This window comes from Kogia breviceps, chromosome 2 (assembly GCF_026419965.1).
Source record: "Kogia breviceps isolate mKogBre1 chromosome 2, mKogBre1 haplotype 1, whole genome shotgun sequence".
Classification (NCBI taxonomy): domain Eukaryota; kingdom Metazoa; phylum Chordata; class Mammalia; order Artiodactyla; family Physeteridae; genus Kogia; species Kogia breviceps.
The window spans coordinates 166761254-166783513 of record NC_081311.1 but is presented as its reverse complement, the minus strand read 5'-3'; the positions used below and the strand labels follow the sequence as shown (position 1 = coordinate 166783513).

Below are 22260 nucleotides of genomic sequence, written 5' to 3'. Positions count from 1 at the left end.
GGCCAGTCATGGAAGAGAGATTTTTTTTTTTCTCTAATTCTCTGTATTTAAAAAAAAAATAATGGGGGGAAGGGAAATAGGTGAAGGAGGTTAAGAGGTACAAACTTCCAGGTGCAAAATAAATGAGACATGGGTATGAAATGTATAGTGTGGGGAATATAGTCTATAACTATATAATATCTTTGTATGGTGACATATTGTAACTAGACTTACTGTGGTGATCATTTTGAGATGTATAGAAATATCAAATCACTATATTGTATAACAGGAACCAACATAGTGTTGTAGGTCAATTGTACTTCGAAAATCAATAAACTCATCTAGAAATCAGATTTGTGGTTACCAGAGGCAGAGGGTGGGGGGAGGGGAACTGGATGAAGGCAGTCAAAAGGTCCAAACTAAAAAAAAATTATGTTTTAAAATTTGAGATAATTGTAGATTCACTTGCAGTTGTACGAAATAATATAGAGAGACCTTATGTACCCTTTACTCAGTTCCCCCAGATAACACCTTGCATAACTATAGTGCAATATCACAACCAAACTATTGACATTGCTATAATTCAATGATCGATCCATATTTCATACGTTATATGTGCACTTATTTGTTTGTGCATTTAATAATGTGCAATATTATGTTGCATGTATAGATTCATGTAATCACTTCCACTGTCCAAATAGATAAGAGGTCCATCACCATAAGGATCCCTTCTACTGCCTTTTTTTTTTTTTTTTTTTTTTTTAATGAAACCAAAGAGAACACGAGAGATGTAGAAAAATGGTTGTGTGGGGTTTCCTTTGCCCTTCCTAAAACACAGCTGCCCTGTGGTGGGTCTGCCTCTTTGCTCTGAAGGCCAAGAAGCTCCTAAGGCCATTCGTGGCGGGATGGTGGCGGATCATAGTTTTGGTTCTGGAGATTGTAGAGGAGATGGGACATCAGGGCAGAAGATGGGAGAGAAGAGCAGTCTTGTGAAAAGAGGAAGTCAGTTCCTGGCCTTGTCCCTCAAGCCCAGTGAGTCCAAATGGTGAAGGCGTTTTGTGCGTGTGCTCTGTTCACATTTTTTCCTTGAACCCTGTGATCCTTCATGAGACACTGGATTTCTGTTTTCTTCTTCTGCGGAATCCCTAGACATGTCGTCAGGCTGCTTTCTTGGGGGTGGTGGGTGAAGCAAACATATATTCTCCCCTCGTCTCAGTACTCGGTCACCTGAGCCAACTCGGGTGTCAAACTGACAGTAATGTTTTTATACAAGGCGTCGTATGTGATGTTTGCAAAGTAGTTCAAGTTGTTGAGGCCGTCCAGCCCCTGCCGTTCTTTGGACTTCCTCAGCAACTCATACCTTCTAAGAAACTGGACGTCTCCTCGGTGGTGATGAGGAATGGACTTGTACTTCCCTGTGTCACCTTCCGGCCGACTCACAGAATAGCCTGCATTCTGTACTCTGTTCCACAGGTCGTCATCTTCTCCACCCCAACCCCAGAAAACATTAGGAAAGCCATTGATCTTCCGAAACTGTTCCACTGTTAAGCCGCTCACTCCACCAAAGAACTCAGTATAAGGAAGCAGATACATATACTTATCCAGTTTAGTTGCAAAGTGCCTTGGCATCTGTCCACATCCATAATAGTTACAATCGCTTTCTGGTATATGATCCACATCACGAAAAATAAGACAGTCCAAGTCCTTCATTGCTTCTTGAAAACCCACATTAAAAACATGGCTCGATTAAAGGGTTGGGTGCCAACTTGCTCCACCACATAAAATGCAAACTGTAGGCGCTGGCGCCAGAGCATTCGAATCAGGTGTCGGAGCAGGACCGGGAGGTGCTCATGGCGGTTCTGGAAAGGGATAAGGATTGCCACCTTCCATCGAGGAATGCAATCCGATGGCTTCCAGTGACCTCCGAGCTTGATGGTTGGGTCTCTAGAGAAGAGTTAATGAATGGATGGCATCCATTCCAATTTCACTCATGTTTATGGCTATGGGGCCCTTCATGGAAGGGAGCCTTTCAGGGCCGGTATGGTTTGCAAAGTAGGTGAAGTCTTCAGGAAGAAAAGTTGTGGTTTGTAGGAAGGTTTCGCTGTGGTTCAAGTCAAGAGGATAATCTGAGTCATTCACGCTGCTGTTCCTCTTCGCGTAAGCGCTCCGAACTACGGGCTCGTAAACCTGAGCGCCGATCGTTCTCATGTTGTCCCGGATGAGAATGCCTTGAGTCTGCATCGTGAGGAGGTAGGTGTTCACTGCTAGTGTTGGAGGGTCTCCTGCAGAGGCGGGGGATGGCTGTGGCTCACCGCGGGGACCAGGACACTGGCAGCAGAAGCCCTGGCAAGCACTCCCTGGCGTGAGCCCTCCCAGAGTCCCATTCTACTGCCTTTTTATGACCACAGACACCATCTTCCCCGCCCATCAATATCCCCTGGCAACCAATAATCTGTTTTCCATCTCTAAACTTTTGTCATTTCAAGACTGTCAGATAAATGGAAGAATCACAGAGTATGTGACCTTTTTGAATTGCCTTTTCAAACTCAGTATAATTCATCTGAGATCCATCCAAGCCATTGCATGTATCACTTCCTTTTTACTACTGAGTAGTATTACATGGTATGGATGTACCACAGTTCGTTTATCCATTCCCTCATTGAAGGATCTTTGGATTATTTTTAGTGTTTGACTATTACAAATAAAGCTACCATGAGTTATGTATATTTTGTGTGTGAATGTTAAGTTTTAATTTCTCTGGGATACATGCCCAGAATTTTTTTCAATCTCCAAAACTGAAAACATAATAGGATGAAATCATGTATCTCATACAGTTCTCACAACTAGTCTTTGAGCCTGATCTGGACTACTGTACTCATGTTAGAGATAGAGAAACTGGAATTATAAAAATGATTCATCAGATTACTCCAAATGTAAACTTTGAAGTTGGAATTCTTTCTCATTAAGGCCTTGTTTATTCTTTAAGGCAGCCCTTTTAGAAAGGCAGTTTTCTCCATACCCTGAAACATGATGTTATCTGCTATCTCTGAGATTTTTCATCGTAGTTTAGGTACTGATACTTAAAATATCCAAATTCTGCACACATTTAGATGTCTGTGATTTTGAAAATCGATCCCTATCGCTTTTCTCTTAATGAAGAGAGCAGCCCAACCACTGCAGACAATGAGGAATGCATTAGCACCAACTGGGGAAGAGCAGGAATTCTGCAAACCCTTCATCTGAAGCTAGCTAGCAGCCAGAAATTCCTCCTCCCCATAAGCTAGAAAACAGCTGTCCCTGAAAATTGTTGCTCCAAAGAAGGAATTACTTACACTCTTTTCTTTAACTCAGAAGATCAAGGCCTGGCAGAATGGAAGACCAAATCATTTGTGTGTTTATTCACAAAGGGCAGATTTAGCATCCCTGACCTCTAACTGGCTACAACCTGCAAAAGCAAAACTGGAAACCAAGAACCACCGAAACCTAAGCGTCCTTATAGCTTCCTTTGACTGTTTCATTTTATTCAGTTGGGCTACTCACTGATTACATTTTTGTCAGTGTTTTTCTGTGTAAGAGGAGATGAAAAGACTTAAAGACTTAAACCTGTGATCAGCAAAACCTAAAAAAAAAAAAAAAATTCTAAATCCATCAATCCCAAAATGTGCATTTCAGAAGATAGGGAGCCGGTCTAATTTAACAATATGCTAAATGGGTAAAATATTTTGCCTTAGAATTAAACTCGTCAGCAGTGAAACATGAAGCTTCTACAGTCTGTCTGGAAAAGACAAGAAGTGGTCGGGCTCTGCTGTGAGAGCCATGAACTCAGCTCGGAGTGGGCAGGGGACCGAGGGACCTGAATATGCCACTTACAACAACTAATTCAGATTAAGTGAATTAAATCTATATCTACCTTTCCTGGATTCTGGGTTTGACTTACATATGAACAGAATTGATCCTTGCCAATGAGATGGGATTTCACAAAATAAAACAAAAATGACAATAACAGCCAGCATAGGGCTAAATGCTTCACAGGGATTATTTCCTTGAATCTTCATGATACTCCTATGAGGTAGGTATTATTATCCCTATTTTACAGTTAAGAAAACTGAGACTTAGGATAAGTAACTTGCTTATGATCTCATAGCTATTAAGTGATGAATCTAGGCTTCAAATCTGTGCATGTCTAATTGTTGGAATTCAAGTTATAAACCATATGCTCAGGTTTTTACTCTTAAATTTTACCATTAGAAAGCCATTTTTTTGGCATAAGACATAGTCCCTTGTTAATTGCCAATCTCCTTTGAAGGGATTACATGTTGAGGCGTTATCAATTACCAACTCCATTGTCAATGAGTTCTTCAAACCCTTACAGCTTGATAACAAACTGGGAGGAAGTGCTTCAAGGAAACAAAGGGGAGTGGGAGTGGGAAGTCTAAAGGAGGGCAACGAAGTTGTAGAGAGGCTCTGGGACTCTACAAGAAGGATGGAACCAGAGTCACTATGACTGCCAACAAGCCTGTCTGAAGAGACAGATTTAGAGCCAGCCCACTTTTATCCTTCTATCTGTAAAAGATATTCACACGCACACAGAACCAGCCCTACTCACTGCCCATTCTTTTATGCTATAATTAACATTATTGATACTTTTAGGAGTCAGTAGTACGTATCCCCCAAAACTGCCCATATGCTTTCATCTACTCCTTTGGGTCTTACACTCCAATCTTCTTGCCTCTGTTGATATTCAGTAACCTTTGATGAGTAAGGAACCCATTTACAAATTAAAAGGATAGATAGGAGTGGAAATGAACGTGAGCTGAGGATTTGTTATGCACCAGACACTGTGCCAGAGATTGACATACATGACCTCATTAAATACTCTCAGCAACCCACCCAGGATGGTGTATTATCTCTGTTTTACATAAGCGGAAACCAACAACCAGAGCCCACCCACAGTCTCACAGTTTAGTAAAAAACCAAGCACAGCTCTTTCCAGACTCCAACTTCCATTTTTGAGCCACTACATGATAAAGTAAATGAACTACAAAATAAATATCTTTGAAATGAATCCCATATTAAAATTAAAACAATATTCAAAGGGGAGCAGAAAGAGAGCTGATATCTCGTATGGATCTTAGTAGTCAGGACATAAAAGAAGGTTGGATTGGCCTGGAGGGGGGAAAAATAGTGAAAGTGATGGTAAAGAAAAATTAGCCAACCAAATGCCTCGGTTGACAGTCACTTGTTTGGTGTGGTTGAAAATAGCACACACTGGTCATGATCAACAGAAAGATGGCCGAGATTTCGAATCGTCAAATCCTTACCTGAGAGGTGGACATGTGCAGTTTACATTCTAAACAAAGGTACATTTCTTGTTACAGTGATGGTTGGGGCCCCAAAGCCCAATGTGGTCTCCTGGCGAGGTGGGATAGGCCACCGCGAGCCCTGGCTCCCAGTTGGCCTTCTAATAGCAGCCAATCAGGAGACAGTCCTGGCCTTCTCATCACCCTGTTACAAATGAAGCTTTCCTGGTTCTCTGCCAAAAGTGAGAGCTTTTAGCTTTTGCATCTCTCATTGGAGTTTTCCCTCCAGTCCTTAGCATTACTTTCTAAATGAAGGAAAGGATGCACAAGAAAGTGGCCAAATTATGTCCTTGTCTCATTCCCAAGTGCATTTCTCTTGGCTTGAGGAAGAAAGCTTTGTTCTTCTCTTCAGGTAAGTGTTTAATCCCCCCCCCCACCCCTTCACCCTACTGGTGAAAAAGGGATTTCTATCCTAGGGTTATGGAAATGGCCCAAAGCATGACACCTAACACTGCACAGCAGTTTTTCAGTCATCTATACTCATAGCCCGGGAGAGGAGGACACAACATACCACACATTGTCATGTGGGGACTTTGGAACAGAGTGAACGGTCGGGGGCTGTGGGAGACTGCAGTTGTAATATCAAAAGGGTAGTATCAAATCAGGTCCCTGCTGAGTTCCATGTGATTGGCTTATTTGAATAATTCCATGGGCAGGCAGGGAACTAAAGCCTGCTACTCAGGGATGAGCAGGCTCTGTGCCTGGTTCCCATGATAAGGCTAGAAGACCTTATCCATGGGAGCTGAGTCGGGTGGGGAACTTGTGGTTAGGCCATTGGAAGCACTCTCAGTTTCCCTCAGATGTCAAGGCACATCTGTTGGGCCTTATACCACAGTAGGAATATCATTAATGGAACAAACAAAAATAGAGAAGGAACTATACAAGTTTTGATTTGTGTATGTCCTTCTTCAATTCACATGCCCTAGAAGTAAAGAATCATACTGTTCCTCCCCTTTTGTTCCCCTTCATGAAGTCTTGAAAAATACTTTGTCCTTTTTTTTTTTGTAATATTTATTTATTTATTTAGGCTGCTCTGGGTCTCAGTTGCAGCATGTGGACTTCTTAGTTGTGGCATATGGACTTCTTAGTTGCAGCATGTGGACTTCTTTGTTGCAGAATGTGGACTCAATTGTGGCATGCATGTGGGATCTAGTTCCCTGACCAGGGATTGAACCCATGCCCCCTGAATTGGGAGCACGGAGTCTTACCCACTGGAACACAAGGGAAGTCCCTACTTTGTCCTTTTTGATGGAACACATCAGTAACTGGACACTTAGTTAGTGTCATTGTTTGAGAAAGCTAATTTTTATCTGAGCAAATGCTGCCATCCAAGTTTTTAAAATTAATTTATCAAATAGTTATAGATACTCTAAGTACAGACCATTTGTATTGGAGCTGTATCAGTCAGAGTTCTTTGGTTGCAGGCAGCAGAAACAGAAGTTGGTTGATTTTAGCGAGAAGTAATTTATTGGACTGGATTTGAGTAGCTCAGAAATGCACCCCCCCAAAAAAAAAGCTTAAGGAACCCAGATTCAGAAAGAGCAATAATTTGGGCAGCTCTGCTGAACTTCTCAGCAGGAACGAATGGACACTCTATTGAGGGCAGCATAGTAGGAATGAATTAGCTCTAATACCGTCACTGGCTTTAACATTCACATTCCAGGAAGAGTCTGACTGGCACAGCTTGAGTCTTGGCCAAGGGAAGGGGGACACATTGAGTGAACACTGAACCCAATCTGCAACAGGCTGCGGATGGCTTCTCAAAGGAAAATCAAATGACTGTTTACCCTAAGAAAGGAAAAGGGATTCTGAACAGACAAAACAAAACAAAACAAAACAAAAAGAGGTATTCATTTCTAGAGATACTTTATCACCTTATGTGAATTAGAAAATCAATGTTTATGAAATGAAAGAGGTAAATCATATTTTGGCTCATTTGTGGTGCTTTCTACTGTGTCATTTCTGTTTGTGTATATACTTTCTCATTTCATCAAAATGAAGCATTTTCAGTGCCTCAATAACTGGTTGTACGGTAGATTTGTTATGAATTTAATCCTCAAATGGGTCAATCTGCCTTTAAGCCTTACCTCTTAGTCCAACCACAAGAATGGGTCTTTTAAACTTTTTTCACAGAGAAGTAGGGATAGGAGTGGATCAGTGGGAACTCAACATGTTGAGTGATTTAAAAACTATTTAGGGGCTTCCCTGATGACACAGTGGTTAAGAATCTGCCTGCCAATGCAGGGGACACGGGTTTGAGATCTGGTCTGGGAAGATCCCACATGCCGCAGAGCAGCTAAGCCTGTGTGCCACAACTACTGAGTCTGTGCTTTAGAGCCCGCAAGCCACAACTACTGAGCCCACGAGCCACAACTACTGAAGCCCGCATGACACAACTACTGAAGCCCGCGTGCCTAGAGCCCATGCTCCACAACGAGAGAAGCCACCGCAATGAGAAGCCCACTCACAGCAACGAAGAGTAGCCCCCTCTCGTCGTAACTAGAGAAAGCCTGCACGCAGCCACAAAGATCCAACGCAGCCAAAAAAAAAAAAAAAAGTTTAATGAAAGCATTAAAAAAAAATTTTTTTTGGCCACACCACCTCACAGCATGCAGGATCTTAATTCCCTGACCAGGGATTGAACCCGTGCCCCCTACAGTGGAAGTGTGGAGTCTTAATCTCTGGGCTGCCAGGGAAGTCCCTAATGAAAGCATATTATGTGCACATTGCAGTGCTAGACTCATGCACAGTAAAAAGATAGATACACACAACAAAAAGTACAACTGCCTATACCTAAGGAGTTTACAATGAGCAGATGCACACACAATTAAGTGAAAGTTCAAATAATAAATATGTAGCCCAGATGCCAGCAGAAACTCCACATTCCTTTCCCTCCCAAAGTTACATGAAGAATCCCACGGGACTTCCCTGGTGGCGCAGTGGATAAGACTCTGTGCTCCCAATGCAGGGGGCCCGGGTTTGATCCCTGGTCTGGGAACTAGATCCCACATGCATGCCGCAACTAAGAGTTTGCATGCCACAACTAAGGAGCCCGCGTGCTGCAAGTAAGACCTGGTGCAACCAAATAAATAAATAAATATTAAAAAAAAAAAAAATCCCAGAGGCTTGTATACTCAAGGTCACTTTTGAATCTTAGTATATACTACCTCTGGAATCTTATTTTCACATTTATTTCTGCCCTACAATTGCTTCCTTTCTCTGATCTGTACCAAACCAGCAACACTCACACTTTTTTAAAAAAGGCATATTTGAGTATAGCAAACTTCACTCAAACTTTGGAGAAAAGAAGAGGACTCACATCACAGAAGAGTTAATAGGTTAAAAAGTATTCGATTTCTATATTTTTAAAAGTTCTTTGGATATTTCCAACAATTAAGTCCCCAGCATCCTGCTATGTATTTTAGCGCTCTCCTTCTCTCATTCCTTGCCAGTAATTTGTCCCATGTTATTATGCAAAGCAATTCAGCTCTCCTTAATTCAGCCCCAGTCCTCTCTTGGCAAATCCCAAGCTGTTAGACTCAAGCTCTAAGAAGAAGCTGGCTATGGGGTGGTAGGCTGGGTGAATAATTAAAGTCTTGCAGAACAGCGCACCAGTCCTCTGCTCTCAGAGTTGCAGGCTCTGTTCTTTGCCCCAGGACTGTGGCCCAGGATACAGTCTTCCATTGGCCAAGTAACTGAAAAATCTGATACAGAGCTTTCCAAAGGTGGTTGCTGGGACCAGAAAATCAGGATAATTTAATGCCTAGGTAATATATGATCACTATGCAATCCCCGATGGAAAAAGAAACAACTTGTACATCTTTCCTTCTGCTTCCCTTATCAATTATCAAAAGAAAGTTTGCTCTATTCAGAACCTGCAACTGCCAAAGCAGGGATTTTCATTTGAGCTAGGGAAATGCACTCCAGCTCCCAATCCAGGTCATTAATAAATATGAATATACAGCCAACAATCACCAATTATTTGAAGGAAATGAATAACATGAAAGAGAGGGAGCAAACTCAGAGAGTGGAAGAACTAATTCCTAAAGAAACAGAGTTAATAGAAGAAACCAGAAATCAGAGTTAATAGAGTCAAGAGTATGTCACATCCAAAGGAAGAACAGATGGCTGTGAAAAAGAATCTATCAGAATCCTTGGAAATTAAAAATATGATCACTAGAATAAACAACAGATGGCCCAAATAACAGAATTTACATAGCAGAAGATAAAGTTAGTAAATTAAAATATCTGGCCAAGGAAATCTCTGAGTGTGCAGTAAAAAATAATAAGATGAAAATAGGCACAAAATTAAGAGACAGGAAAGAAAGACACAGGAGATCCAACATTCACCTAACTGGAGTTCTAGAAGGGGAGAAAGACCAAGAGAGAATAACCAAAAAAGCAATTAGGTAAGCTCATGAAAAATGCTCAACATCACTAATCATTAGGGAAATGCAAATCAAAACCACAATGAGATACCACTTCACACCAATTAGGATGGCTATGATAAAAAAAAACCAGAAAACAACAAACATTGGCAAGGATGTGGAGAAATTAGAACCCTCTTGAATGCTAGTGGAAATGTAAATGATACAGCTGCTGTGGAAAATGGTATGGTGGTTCCTCAAAAACAATTAAACATAGAATTATCATATGATTCAGAAGTTCCTCTTTTAGGTATATATCCAAAAGAATTGAAGGCAAAGATTCCAACAGATATTTGTATACCAGTATTCACAGCAGCATTACAATAGCCAAAAAGGTGGAAACAACCCAAATGTCCATCAATGGATGAATGAATAAACAAAATGTGGTATATCCTTATAATAGAATATTAGCCTTAAAAAGGAATAAAATTCTGATACATCTACAACATGGAGAAACCTTGTAAACATGCTTAAATGAAACAAGCCAGAAACAAGGGGACAAATATGGTATGATTCCACTTATATGAAGCCCTTAAGAGTAGTAAAATTTGTAGAGCCAGAAAGTAAAATGGTGGCTACCGGGGGCTGGAGGAAGCAGGGAATGGAAAGTTATTGCTGAATGGTTCCAGAGTTTCATTTTGGGATGATGAGAAAGGTCTGGAGATAGTGGTGATGGTCACCACAATGTGAATGTACTTAAGGCTTCTGGATTGTGCACTTAAAAAGAGTTAAAATGGTAAATTTTATGTTATGTACATTTTAACACAATAAAAAAATTTAAAGCAAAACAAATATATTACAGATTGTGTTTGCATTTAATTAATAAGACATTTTTAAAAAGAAAAAAATTATGTAAAATTTCTGAAATAGTTCATTGAGCACTGAGCAGGAATAATTTAAACAAACCTAGACACACCATGGTGAATTTTCTGAACTCTAACACTAAAAGAGAATCCTAAAAACCATGAGAGAAAAAGTAGATTACCTACAAAAGAGCAGGAATCATATTTGCATATTCTCTACAGTACAAGATGCTAGAAAACAATGGAGTGATGCCTTCAAAGTTTTTGTTTTTTAATATTATCTTTCTCCACATCTTTATTGGAGTATAAATGCTTTACAATGTTGTGTTAGTTTCTGCTGTAAAACAAAGTGAATCAGCTATATGTATACATATATCCCCATATCCCCTCCCTCCTGAGCCTCCCTCTCACCCTCCTTATCCCACCCCTCTAGGTGGTCACATGCACCGAGCTGATCTCCCTGTGCTATGCAGCAGCTTCCCACTAGCCATCCATTTTACCCTTGGTAGTGTACATACATCAGTGCTAGACTCTCACTTCATCCCAGCTTCGCCTCCCCACGCCCATACCCTCAAGTCTGCTCTCTACGTCTGCGTCTTTATTCCTGCTCTGCCACTAGGTTCATCAGTACCGCTTTTTAAAATTCCATATATATGCGTTAGCATACAGTATTTGTTTTTCTCTTTCTGACACTTCACTCTGTATGACAAATTCTGGGTCCATCCACCTAACTACAGATAAATCAATTTTGTTCCTTTTTATGGCTGATTAATGTTCCATTGTATATTTGTGCCACATCTTTATCCAGTCATCTGTTGATGGGCATTTAGGTTGCTTCCATGTCCTGGCTATTGTAAACAGTGCTGTAGTGAACATTGTGGTACATGACACTTTTTGAATTATGGTTTTCTCAGGGTATATGCCCAGTAGTGGGATTGCTGGGTCATATGGTAATTCTATTTTTAGATTTTTAAGGAACCTCCATACTGTTCTTCATAGTGGCTGTATCAATTTACATTCCCACCAACAGTGCAAGAGGGTTCCCTTTTCTCCACACCCTCTCCAACATTGATTATTTGTAGATTTTTTTGATGATGGCCATTCTGACCAGTGTGAGGTGATACCTCATTGTGGTTTTGATTTGCATTTCTCTAATGATTAGTGATGTTGAGCATCTTTTCATGCATTTGTTGGCCATCTGTATGTCTTCTTTGGAGAAATGTCTATTTAGGTCTTCTGCCCATTTTTGGACTGGGTTGTTTGTTTTTGTGATATGGAGCTGCATGAGCTGCTTCTATATTTTGGAGGTTACTCCTTTGTCAGTTGCTTCATTTGCAAATATTTTCTCTGATTCTGAGGGTTGTCCTTTTGTCTTGTTTATTGTTTTGTTTGCTGTGCAAAAGATTTTAAGTTTCATTAGGTCTCATTTGTTTATTTTTGTTTTTATTTCCCTTACTCTAAGAGGTGGGTCAAAAAGGATCTTGCTGTGATTTGTCATAGAATGTTCTGCCTATGTTTTCCTCTAAGAGTTTTATAGTGTCTGGCCTTATGTTTAGGTCTTTAATCCATTTTGAGTTTATTTTTGTGTATGGTGTTAGGGTGTGTTCTAATTTCATTCTTTTACATGTAGCTGTCCAGTTTTCCCAGCACCACTTACTGAAGAGACTGTCTTTTCTCCATTGTATATTCTTGCCTCCTTAACCAAAGATAAGGTGACCATATGTGTGTGGGTTTACCTCTGGGCTTTCTATATTGTTCCATTGATCTATATTTGTTTATATGCCAGTACCATACTGTTGTGATTACTGTAGCTTTGTAGTATAGTGTGAAGTCAGGGAGCCTGATTCCTCCAGCTCTGTTTTTCTTTCTCAAGGTTGCTTTGGCTATTTGGGGTCTTTTGTGTTTCCATACAGATTGTAAACTTTCTTGCTCTAGTTCTGTGAAAAATGCCATTGGTAATTTGATAGGGATTGCATTGAACCTGTAGATTGCTTTGGGTAGTATAGTCATTTTCACAATATTGATTCTTCCAGTCCAGGAGCATGGTATATCTCTCCATCTGTTTATGTTATCTTTGATTTCTTTCATCAGTGTTTTATAGTTTTCTGAGTACAGGTCTTTTGCCTCCTTAGGTAGGTTTACTCCTAGGTATTTTATTCTTTTTGTTGTGATGGTAAATGGGATTGTTTCCTTAATTTCTCTTTCTGATCTTCTGTTGTCAGTGTATAGGAATGCAAGAGACTTCTGTGCATTAATTTTGTATCCTGCAACCTTACCAAATTCATTGATTAGTTCTGGCAGTTTTCTGGTGGCATCTTTAGGATATTCTACATATAGTATTATGCCATCAGCAAACAGTGACAGCTCTACTTCTTCTTTTCCAATTTATTTATTTATTTATTTATTTATTTATTTTTCTTCTCTGATTGCCATGGCTAGGACTTCCAAAACTATGTTGAATAATAGTGGCAAGAGTGCACATCCTTGTCTTGTTCCTGACCTTAGAGGAAACACTTTCAGTTTTCACCATTGAGAATGATGTTTGCTGTGGGTTTGTTGTATGCAGCTTTTATTATGTTGAGGTAGGTTCTCTCTATGCCCACTTTTTGGAGAGTTTTTATCATAAATAGGTGTTGAATTTTGTCAAAAGCTTTTTCTGCATCTATTGAGATGATCATATGGTTTTTATTCTTTATTTTGTTAATATGGTGTATTACATTGATTGTTTTGCGTATATTGATGAATATTTGCATCCCTGGGATAAATCCCACTTGATCATGGGGTATGATCCTTTTAATGTGTTGTTGGATTCTGTTTACTAGTATTTTGTTGAGGATTTTTGCATCTATGTTCATCAGTGATATTGGTCTATAATTTTGTTTGTGACATGTTTGTCTGGTTTTAGTATCAGAATGATGGTGGCCTCATAGAATGAGGTTGGGAGTGTTCCTCCCTCCACAATTTTCTGGAAGAGTTTGAGAAGGATGCACGTTAACTCTTCTCTAAATGTTTGATAGAATTCATGTGTGAATCCATCTGGTCCTGGACTTTTGTTTGTTGCAAGATTTTTTTTTGTTTTCAGTATGTGGGCCTCTCACTGTTGTGGTCTCTCCTGTTGCAGAGCACAGGCTCTGGACACGCAGGCTCAGTGGCCATGGCCCACAGGCCCAGTCGCTCCACGGCACGTGGGATGTTCCTGCACCGGGGCATGAACCTGTGTCCCCTGCATCGGCAGGCGGACTCTCAACCACTGCGTCACTGGGGAAGCCCTTTTGGAAGATTTTTAATACAGTTTCAATTTCATTACCTGTGACTGGTCTGTTTATATTTTCTAATTCTTCCTGGTTCAATCTTGGAAGGTTGTACTTTTCCAAGAATTTGTCCATTTCTTTCAGGTTGTCCATTTTATTGGCATATAGTTGCTTGTAGTAGTCTCTTATGATCTTTTGCATTTCTGCAGTGTTACTTGTAATCTCTCCTTTTTCATTTCTAATTTTATTGATTTGCATCCTCTCCCTTTTTTTCTTGATGAGTCTGGCTAAAGGTTTATCAATTTTGTTTATCTTCTGAAAGAATCAGCTTTTAGTTTTATTGATCTTTGTTATTGTTTTCTTTGTTTCTATTTCATTTATTTCTGCTCTGATCTTTATGATTTCTTTCCTTCTGCTAACTTTGGGTTTTGTTTGTTCTTCTTTCTCTAGTTCCTTTAGGTGTAAGGTTAGATTGTTTATTTGAGATTTTTCTTGTTTCTTGAGGTAGGCTTGTATAGTTATAAACTTCCCTCTTAAAACTGCTTTTGCTGCATCCCATAGGTTTTTGATCGTGTTGTTTTTGTTGCCATTTGTTTCTACGTATTTTTTGATTTCCTCTTTGATTTCTTCAGTGATCTCTTGGTTATTTAGTAATGTACTGTTTGGCCTCCAAGTATTTGTGTTTTTTACTGTTTTTTTTTCCCTGTAATTGATTTCTAATCTCATAGAGTTGTGGTCGGAAAAGATGCTTGATACAATTTCAATTTTCTTAAATTTTCCAAGATTTCATTTGTGACCCAAAATGTGATCTATTCTGGAGAACGTTCTGTGTGCACTTGTGAAGAAAGTGTACTCTTCCGCTTTCGGGTGGAATGTCCTAAAAATATCAACTAAGTCCATCTCGTCTATTGTGTCATTTAAAGCTTGTGTTTCCTTATTTATTTTCTGTGTGGATGATCTGTCCATTGTTATAAGTGGGGTGTTAAAGTCCCCCACTATTATTGTGTTACTGTTGATTTCTCCTTTTATGGCTACTAACATTTGCCTTATGTATTGAGATGCTCCTATGTTGGGTGCATATATATTTATAATTGTTATGTTTTCTTCTTGGGTTGGTCCCTTGATCATTATGTAGTGTCCTTCCTTATCTCTTGTAACGGTCTTTATTTTAAAGTCTATTTTATCTGATATGAGTATTGCTACTCCAGCTTTATTGTGATTTCCATTTGCATGGAATATCTTTTTTCCATCCCCTCACTTTCAGTCTCTACGTGTTCCTAGGTCTGAAGTGGATCTCTTGGAGACAGCATATATACGGATCTTGTTTTTGTATCCATTCAGCCAGTCTGTGTCTTTTGGTTTGAGCAATTAATCCATTTACATTCAAGGTGATTATTGATATGTATGTTCCGATTACCATTTTCTTAACTGATTTGGGTTTGTTTTTGTGGGTTCTTTTTTTTCTCTTGTGTTTCTCACTGAGAGAAGTTCCTTTAGCATTTGTTGTAAAGCTGGTTTGGTGGTGCTGAATTCTTGTAGCTTTTGCTTAGCTGTAAAGCTTTTGATTTCTCCATTGAATCTGAATGAGATCCTTGCTGGGTAGAGTAATCTTCTTTGTAGTTTTTTCCCTTTCATCACTTTAAATATGTCCTGCCACTCCCTCCTGGCTTGCAGAGTTTCTGCTGAAAGATCAGCTGTTAACCTTATGGGGATTGCCTTGTATGTTATTTGTTGCTTTTCCCTTGCTGCTTTCAATATTTTTTCTTTGTGTATAATTTTTGATACTTTAATTAATATGTGTCTTGGTGTATTTCTCCTTGGATTTATCCTGTATGGGACTCTCTGCACTTCCTGGACTTGACTGACTATTTCCTTTCCCATGTTAGGGAAGTTTTCGAATATAATCTCTTCAAATATTTTCTCAAACCCTTTCTTTTTCTCTTCTTCTTCTGGGACCCCTATAATTCGAATGTTGGTGTGTTTAATGTTGTCCCAGAGGTCTCTGAGACTGTCCTCAATTCTTTTCATTCATTTTTCCTTATTCTGCTCCCTGGCAGTTATTTCCACCATTTTATTTTCCAGCTCACTTATCCGTTCTTCTGCCTCAGTTATTCTGCTATTGATTCTTTCTAGAGTATTTTTAATTTCAGTTACTGTGTTGTTCATCACTGTTTGTTCGCTCTTTAGTTCTTCTAGATCCTTGTTGAATGTTTCTTGTATTTTCTCCATCCTGTTTCCAAGATTTTGGATCATCTTTAATATCATTACTCTGAATTCTTTTTCAGGTAGGTTGCCTATTTCGTCTTCATTTATTTGGTGTTGTAGGTTTTTACTTTGCTCCTTCATCTGTAACATAATTTTCTGTGGTTTCATTGTTGGTTTTTTTTTTTTTTGAATGGTGGGGCTGTATTCCTGTCTTACTGGTTGTTTGGCCTAAGGTGTCCAGCACTGGAGTTTGCAGGCAGCTGGATAGAGCTGGGTCTTGGGCTGAGATGAGGACCTCCTGGAGGCCTCACTCTGATTAATATTCCCTGGGGTCTGAGGCTCTCTGTTAGTCCAGCAGTTTGGACTCAGAGCTCCCACCACAGGAGCTGGGCCTGACCTCTGGCCTGGGAACCAAGATCCTGCAAGCCATGTGATGTGGCAAAAAAAAAAAAAAAAAAGGAGTAATACAATAACAAAGAATAAAAAACAAAACAAAATTAGAAAGATAAAAAAATATATAGGAAAAATAAAAATATAATTGAAACAATTGCAACAAGATAAAACAAAACCACAGCAGAAAAAAGAAAAAATGAAAAAAAAAGGGGGGGGAACAAGCCAAAAGGAGCAGAACAATAACAAGGTATAAACAATAAAATAAAATTAGAAAAATAAAAGATTTATTAGAAAAAATAAAAATATAAATGAATCCACAAGGTAAAACAGAACCCTCCACCTCCAATCTAAATGAGGAGAAAAAAACCCAGCCTTGCCTATGTGGGGTGGAGTTTAGGCAGGGGTGGAACTTAGGCAGGGGTGGAGTTCAGGATGGGGCAGGACCTAGGTGGGTGGGGGGTGACAGTTTGAATGTGGGGCAGGGCCTAGGTGGGGTGATGTTCAAGTGTGGGGCGGGGCCTCTGCTTAGTACCTGAGTGTGGGAGGGGAGAAGCAGTACATCCAAACAAGGGCCTCCAGAGTGTGGAGTTCTGGAGTTTGGAGGTAAGGTCCTGGGTGAGGGTGTGTGGGTGGGGTTTAGGCCCAGTGCATTGGAGGGCGTCTCAGAGGATGTCTCCAATTGTAGAGGTGGGGCCCTGGGTGGGGGTGTAGGGGCAGGGCTTGGGCTCTGCACAGCAGGAGGGAGGCTCTGAGGGCAGAGGATTAGACCCAGGAGCCCAACAGGCTCCCCAGTGCCTAAGTGGACAGGGAAACCACTGGCCCTGTTCCCTTCCATTCCTGCGTGCCCCCTGCCCCATGTCTCCTCCAGGGTCTCCCCCGTCCCTGCTGGACCCTTAACCGTGGGTGGGTCCCGCTGGGTGTAGGAACTCCTCCCCTCCCCCAGCCACCCCTCAGGGGTGCCGGTGCCAGAGGTCCAGCCTTTACTTTTGCTCCCCCTTCCCTCCCTCCCACTCCCTCAGGACCTGCACGGCTGGAAGGGGCCTAGGTGGGCAGAGTATCAGGCCCGGGATCTCAGCAGGCTCCCAGGGGCCCAAGTGGGCAGGGGAAACATGGTCATGCTCCTTTTTGATCCTCTGCCCTCCCAATGGTCCCCCAGTTTCTCCCTTCGGGCATGGGATCCCTTCCCTTCCCCCAGCTGCCCCTCAGGGTTGCCAGTCCCCTCCTGCCTCCACTTCTCCTCCTCCCTTGCTCCCCTCCACAACGCATGTCCTACCCAGTTGCTGGAGGTTCTTCCCATCCCCTTAGGTGTCCATGGTCCCCCACTGGTGCCTGGTAGGTGCCCTAGTTGTGTGGAGATGAGAATTCCACATCCTCCTAGTCTGCCATCTTCTGCCTTCAAAGTTTTAAAGGAAATTATTTTGAGCCTAGAATTCTTTCTTCAGCATAATTGTCATCCACATATCCATGGAGGGAGGGAAAGTTTAGACATTTATGGTATCAGTTTACCACTTAAGAATCCTTCCTAGAACAGTTGTTAGAACATAAGGCAAACTAAACAACTGATTAAAAAAAAAGTACAATTCAAGGAAAAAATAGATACTAATAGGAGATTTAATTAAAAAGTAAATAATCGTTGATAACATGGCTATAAAACACTATAGTTTTTTAAGAAAAGATAAGAATGATAGAAAATAATTCATAATAATTAGAATTTAAAATTCAGAGTAATTTGAACAAAACCTGAGAAAGGGAAAAGGATATAGAAATTAAGTTAAGAGATTTGCCTTGTTTGAGGAGAGTGAGATTTTAGATACAGATTAAATATCAATTTCAAGAGATAATGTAAGTTTAAATATAGTTATTAAAAACCTAAGAATACTGAGACAATAAGCATAAGACTTAGAACTTTCAAATACCATGCATAAAAAAAAAAGAGTCTTATTAGCAAAAGTGGAAAAACAAGGACCCCAAACAACACAGGCAAAACAAAACCAAACCAAAAAACAATCAAAACCAAAGACAAGAAAGCTTTTCAAACAGAAAGCACAACCCAAGAAGGCAAGAATAGAATAGATTGATTGACTGAACAAGCATATGAAGCACTTGCCTTGTCCTAGGGACTGTTCTAAGTGTTTTACAAGTATTAGCTGATTTAATCAAGCAATCAAGCATGCTGGTATCTCAATAAATGTGAATGGATTAAATTCCTCAATTAAAAGAGATTCTTATGTCTTAAGTTGTGTTAAGGCAGAGAGAGAGAGAGAGAGAGAGAGACAGAGAGACAGAGAGACAGAGAGAAAGAGAGGAAAGAATACCTTAAAACTGAATTAAATTTTTGAAGATGAAAGGTAGGAAAATTACAACAAAACAAGACAAACAAACAAAGCGGGAATGGCAATATTATTATTGAACTAAAATTCAAGTTGAAAAGTATTAAATGAAAGAAAAAGAATTATTTTATGATGATAAGAGCTATAAACTATTAAAAGCCTTGGGAACACCTACTTATGAGCCTCAGAATAATATCAAAACATTAATCTAAAGCTATTAGGAATACCAGGATTTGAATTGATTCAGGGGGTTGAAAAGGGAGGGAGAGAGTTTTGGTAAAAAAGAATTCCCCAACAGTACTCATAACCGAGCAATAGCAAGGCCACCTCCACCAAAACTGAGGGTCAGTGGAGAAGGAGGCTGAGGGGGAAATAAGATTAGAAAGATAGAGCAGGTTGAATGGCAGGTAAAGAAGTCTAGATTTTACCCTCCAGGAAAGGTGAAGGTGAAGAGGAGCAGAAGAGAGAAGTGATGAAAGGTGATCTTTTGGAAGTTGGGGCAGGAAACAGTGTGCAGGTCTGGCTGAAGAAGAAATGGAGTATTCACAAAACAGGCCCAAGTGCCTGCTTACTCTTGGTAAATCAGTAGTATATTTTCTTGTTATCCTTAGGTTCCTAGCCTATCACAAAGTCTTTGGAAATTGAATTCAGTAAAGTATATGAGAGCATGCTGAATATTGAGGTGCTATAAGTATGTAATATTAATATTAATTATTCTCATTCATTCTATAGTATTATGTTTAAATACTTAGAGTCCTCTAAATTATGATCAATGTAAATTGGTCCCTATAATCCTTATCCTGTAGGTAATTGGAAGCTTTGAGGAAATTGATCAAAGTGAATTCTTTCAACAAGAATCCAAGAAAAGTCAGAGTATGAGCAATTACAGAGGCTATCCAAGCATATCTGCTTTTCCTCTCCTTTCTTTCTGTGTACTCTACACAAGGCAGAGTTAAGATCTGGGAACTTGGGAAGGGTCCTACCAACTAGGACGACATTTTTCTCCTGTGGGAGAACCTTTCTTTTTTTAGAATATTAAATCAGCTTTATAAATTTAAGAAAATGTTGATACCTACATTTTTAAGGAAATATAATTCCTGACTCTATAGTGCTTAGGATATGTGGAGAAACAGGCTATGGAAAATAGATTTGCCTGGTTTTAGAAACTGTTATCAGAGATGGTCTCCCTGTCAGTCACCTGCATCAGCGGAGGGGAGCCAAAACAGAGAATCCCAAAAGCAGATCATTCAAAAACACATTGCTCTTTAGTTCAGGAGCACAATCAATTACTTTTTCTTCTTGCAGCTAGTTCTTCTAATTGCATATTCCCTAGGCTTATGTTCAAAGTCATTTTCTATCCCTGACCACGCACTAATTTATAATGGGAAGAATGGCCCCAGTATGCTGGTTGGCAATGGTACATGAGCCTGGGATTAACTAGTTGCTACAGATAATTACAAATGGGTAATTCACAGTCAGAAAATTGAGAAAGCTTTTTTTTTTTTTTTTTTTTTTGGCCACACCCCACAGCTTGTGGATCTCAGTTCCCCAACCAGGGATTCAACCCAGGCCACGGCAGTGAAAACCAGGAGTCCTAACCACTAGACCACCAGGGAACTCCCAAGAATTCTTAAACATATATATTTGTTAGGAGCCAACAGTAAAATTTCTTTGATATCTGTGATTCTGTGTGTGTGTGTGAGAGAGAGAGGAGGAGAGAGAGAGAAATGAAGAAGGATTTTATGATAATTTTATGGTAATCCTTTAACACTAAAAGGCAACTACTAAGGTCTTGCTTTTAGGAATTGAAGTAACTCCCTTTAGCTACTTTCTAACTTTGAAAATGTGAGGATATTTATTTTTAAATGAAAAAGTTCAATGATAATCTTTAAGTAAATGATTTTAATGTCACATACCAGAAAGAGAAATATTTATTAAATACGAGGCATCGTTTCTTAACTGGTTTCATCAAGAACAATCATTTTCAGGGTTTTTTTTTTTTTTTTTTTTTTTTTTTTTTTTTTTTTGCGGTATGCGGGCCTCTCACTGTTGTGGCCTCTCCTGTTGCGGAGCACAGGCTCCGGACGCGCAGGCTCAGCGGCCATGGCTCACGGGCCCAGCCGCTCCGCGGCATGTGGGATCTTCCCGGACCGGGACACGAACCCGTATTCCCTGCATCAGCAGGCGGACTCTCAACCACTGCGCCACTAGGGAAGCCCCATTTTCAGGGTTTTTATCAAAACCTCACATTAGTACTGGCAACAAAAATAACACAGTTTAGAATCTTTCTGACTTCACCAAGCACCTTTGTGAGCTACTAAGAGTATTTATTAAGATAGATATAATTATTATTGAAGGGTATGAGCTATTTATCTATTTTTCCATAACATCTATAAATATAATAATGTAGAAGGAATTGCTATAATCAACATGTATACACAATAACATTTTCTTGGCAGGTGGGAATAGGTGGGTAACCTATTCTTTGTGAGTCTTTCTCAAATTATAAGGCTAAAGATAAGATGGCTATTGATACTTGGTAATAGCAATTGAGAAATTAAATAGATACCAGCTCATAAAACCTTATATTGGAGACAACTGTCATTCCACCCACCTCTCATTTTCTTGCTGTTCACTTCCCCTTCTCAGAGAGGATGCCTGGTTGTGACTGGCAGGGACATTAGAATAATGTGTCCTTGCCTGTCGGACCATGTGAGCTGAGTGGACCAAGGTTGAAATCTCACCAAAGCTGAGGCCATCGCGTTCTCTTTTCTGGTTGTGGAAGTACAGGCTAGAATGCCATTTGTAATCAGAAATGGAAGCTGCTGTTTTAGGGACATTTGTAATGGGATATTTTCCCAAAGACAAAGTATGAAGCAGGTGCAGCAGAGACAAGGGCCATGGGGCCAAAAGGACAGGGAAAGAAAGAAAGTGAGAACGAAAGCAAGAATTTTACTAATACCTCTCTGGTTCTGTAAAATTCTGCTGGACTTGCTAAAATCGGGCACCTTGAGATGTGTTTGTATCCTTACAGTAAACCTCTCTGTAATTAGCCCAGCTTAAGTGAATTCCTTCTTGCAACTATGCATAAGAAACTGTTCAACTACTATGTTAATTTTCAAGCTTCTAAAGCTGGCAATAACTTACATTTTCCTGCCAGAAGTTGAGAGAAGCAAGCAAATCTGACACCAGAAATGCAGTTGCCTCACTATTGGTTTGTACCTCAAACCAGCTTAGGGAAGCAGTGCGTAAACCTTATTTTTATATGGCCATAGCCAACTTACCCTACTTAAAAGGATAACCATAACACTAAGGAGTGGCCAAGTATTTTTAAATTATTTTCTTTTAAGTGGTGGTCATACCAAGTGTAGAGATTATGTGGAGCAACTGGATCTTTCATACATGGTTGATGGAATAGTTAAATGATACAATCACTTTGGAAAACGACTTGACAGTTTTTTTGAAAGTTCACAATATAGCTACCTTATGATCCAGCAATTCTACGCCTAGAT

General features: G+C 39.9%; 1 pseudogene; it reads right to left on the bottom strand.

Moving 5' to 3' along the window:
- Positions 1-1191: 1191 nt before the first annotated feature.
- Positions 1192-2220, bottom strand: LOC131751586 (beta-1,4-galactosyltransferase 5-like; annotated as a pseudogene).
- Positions 2221-22260: the final 20040 nt, after the last annotated feature.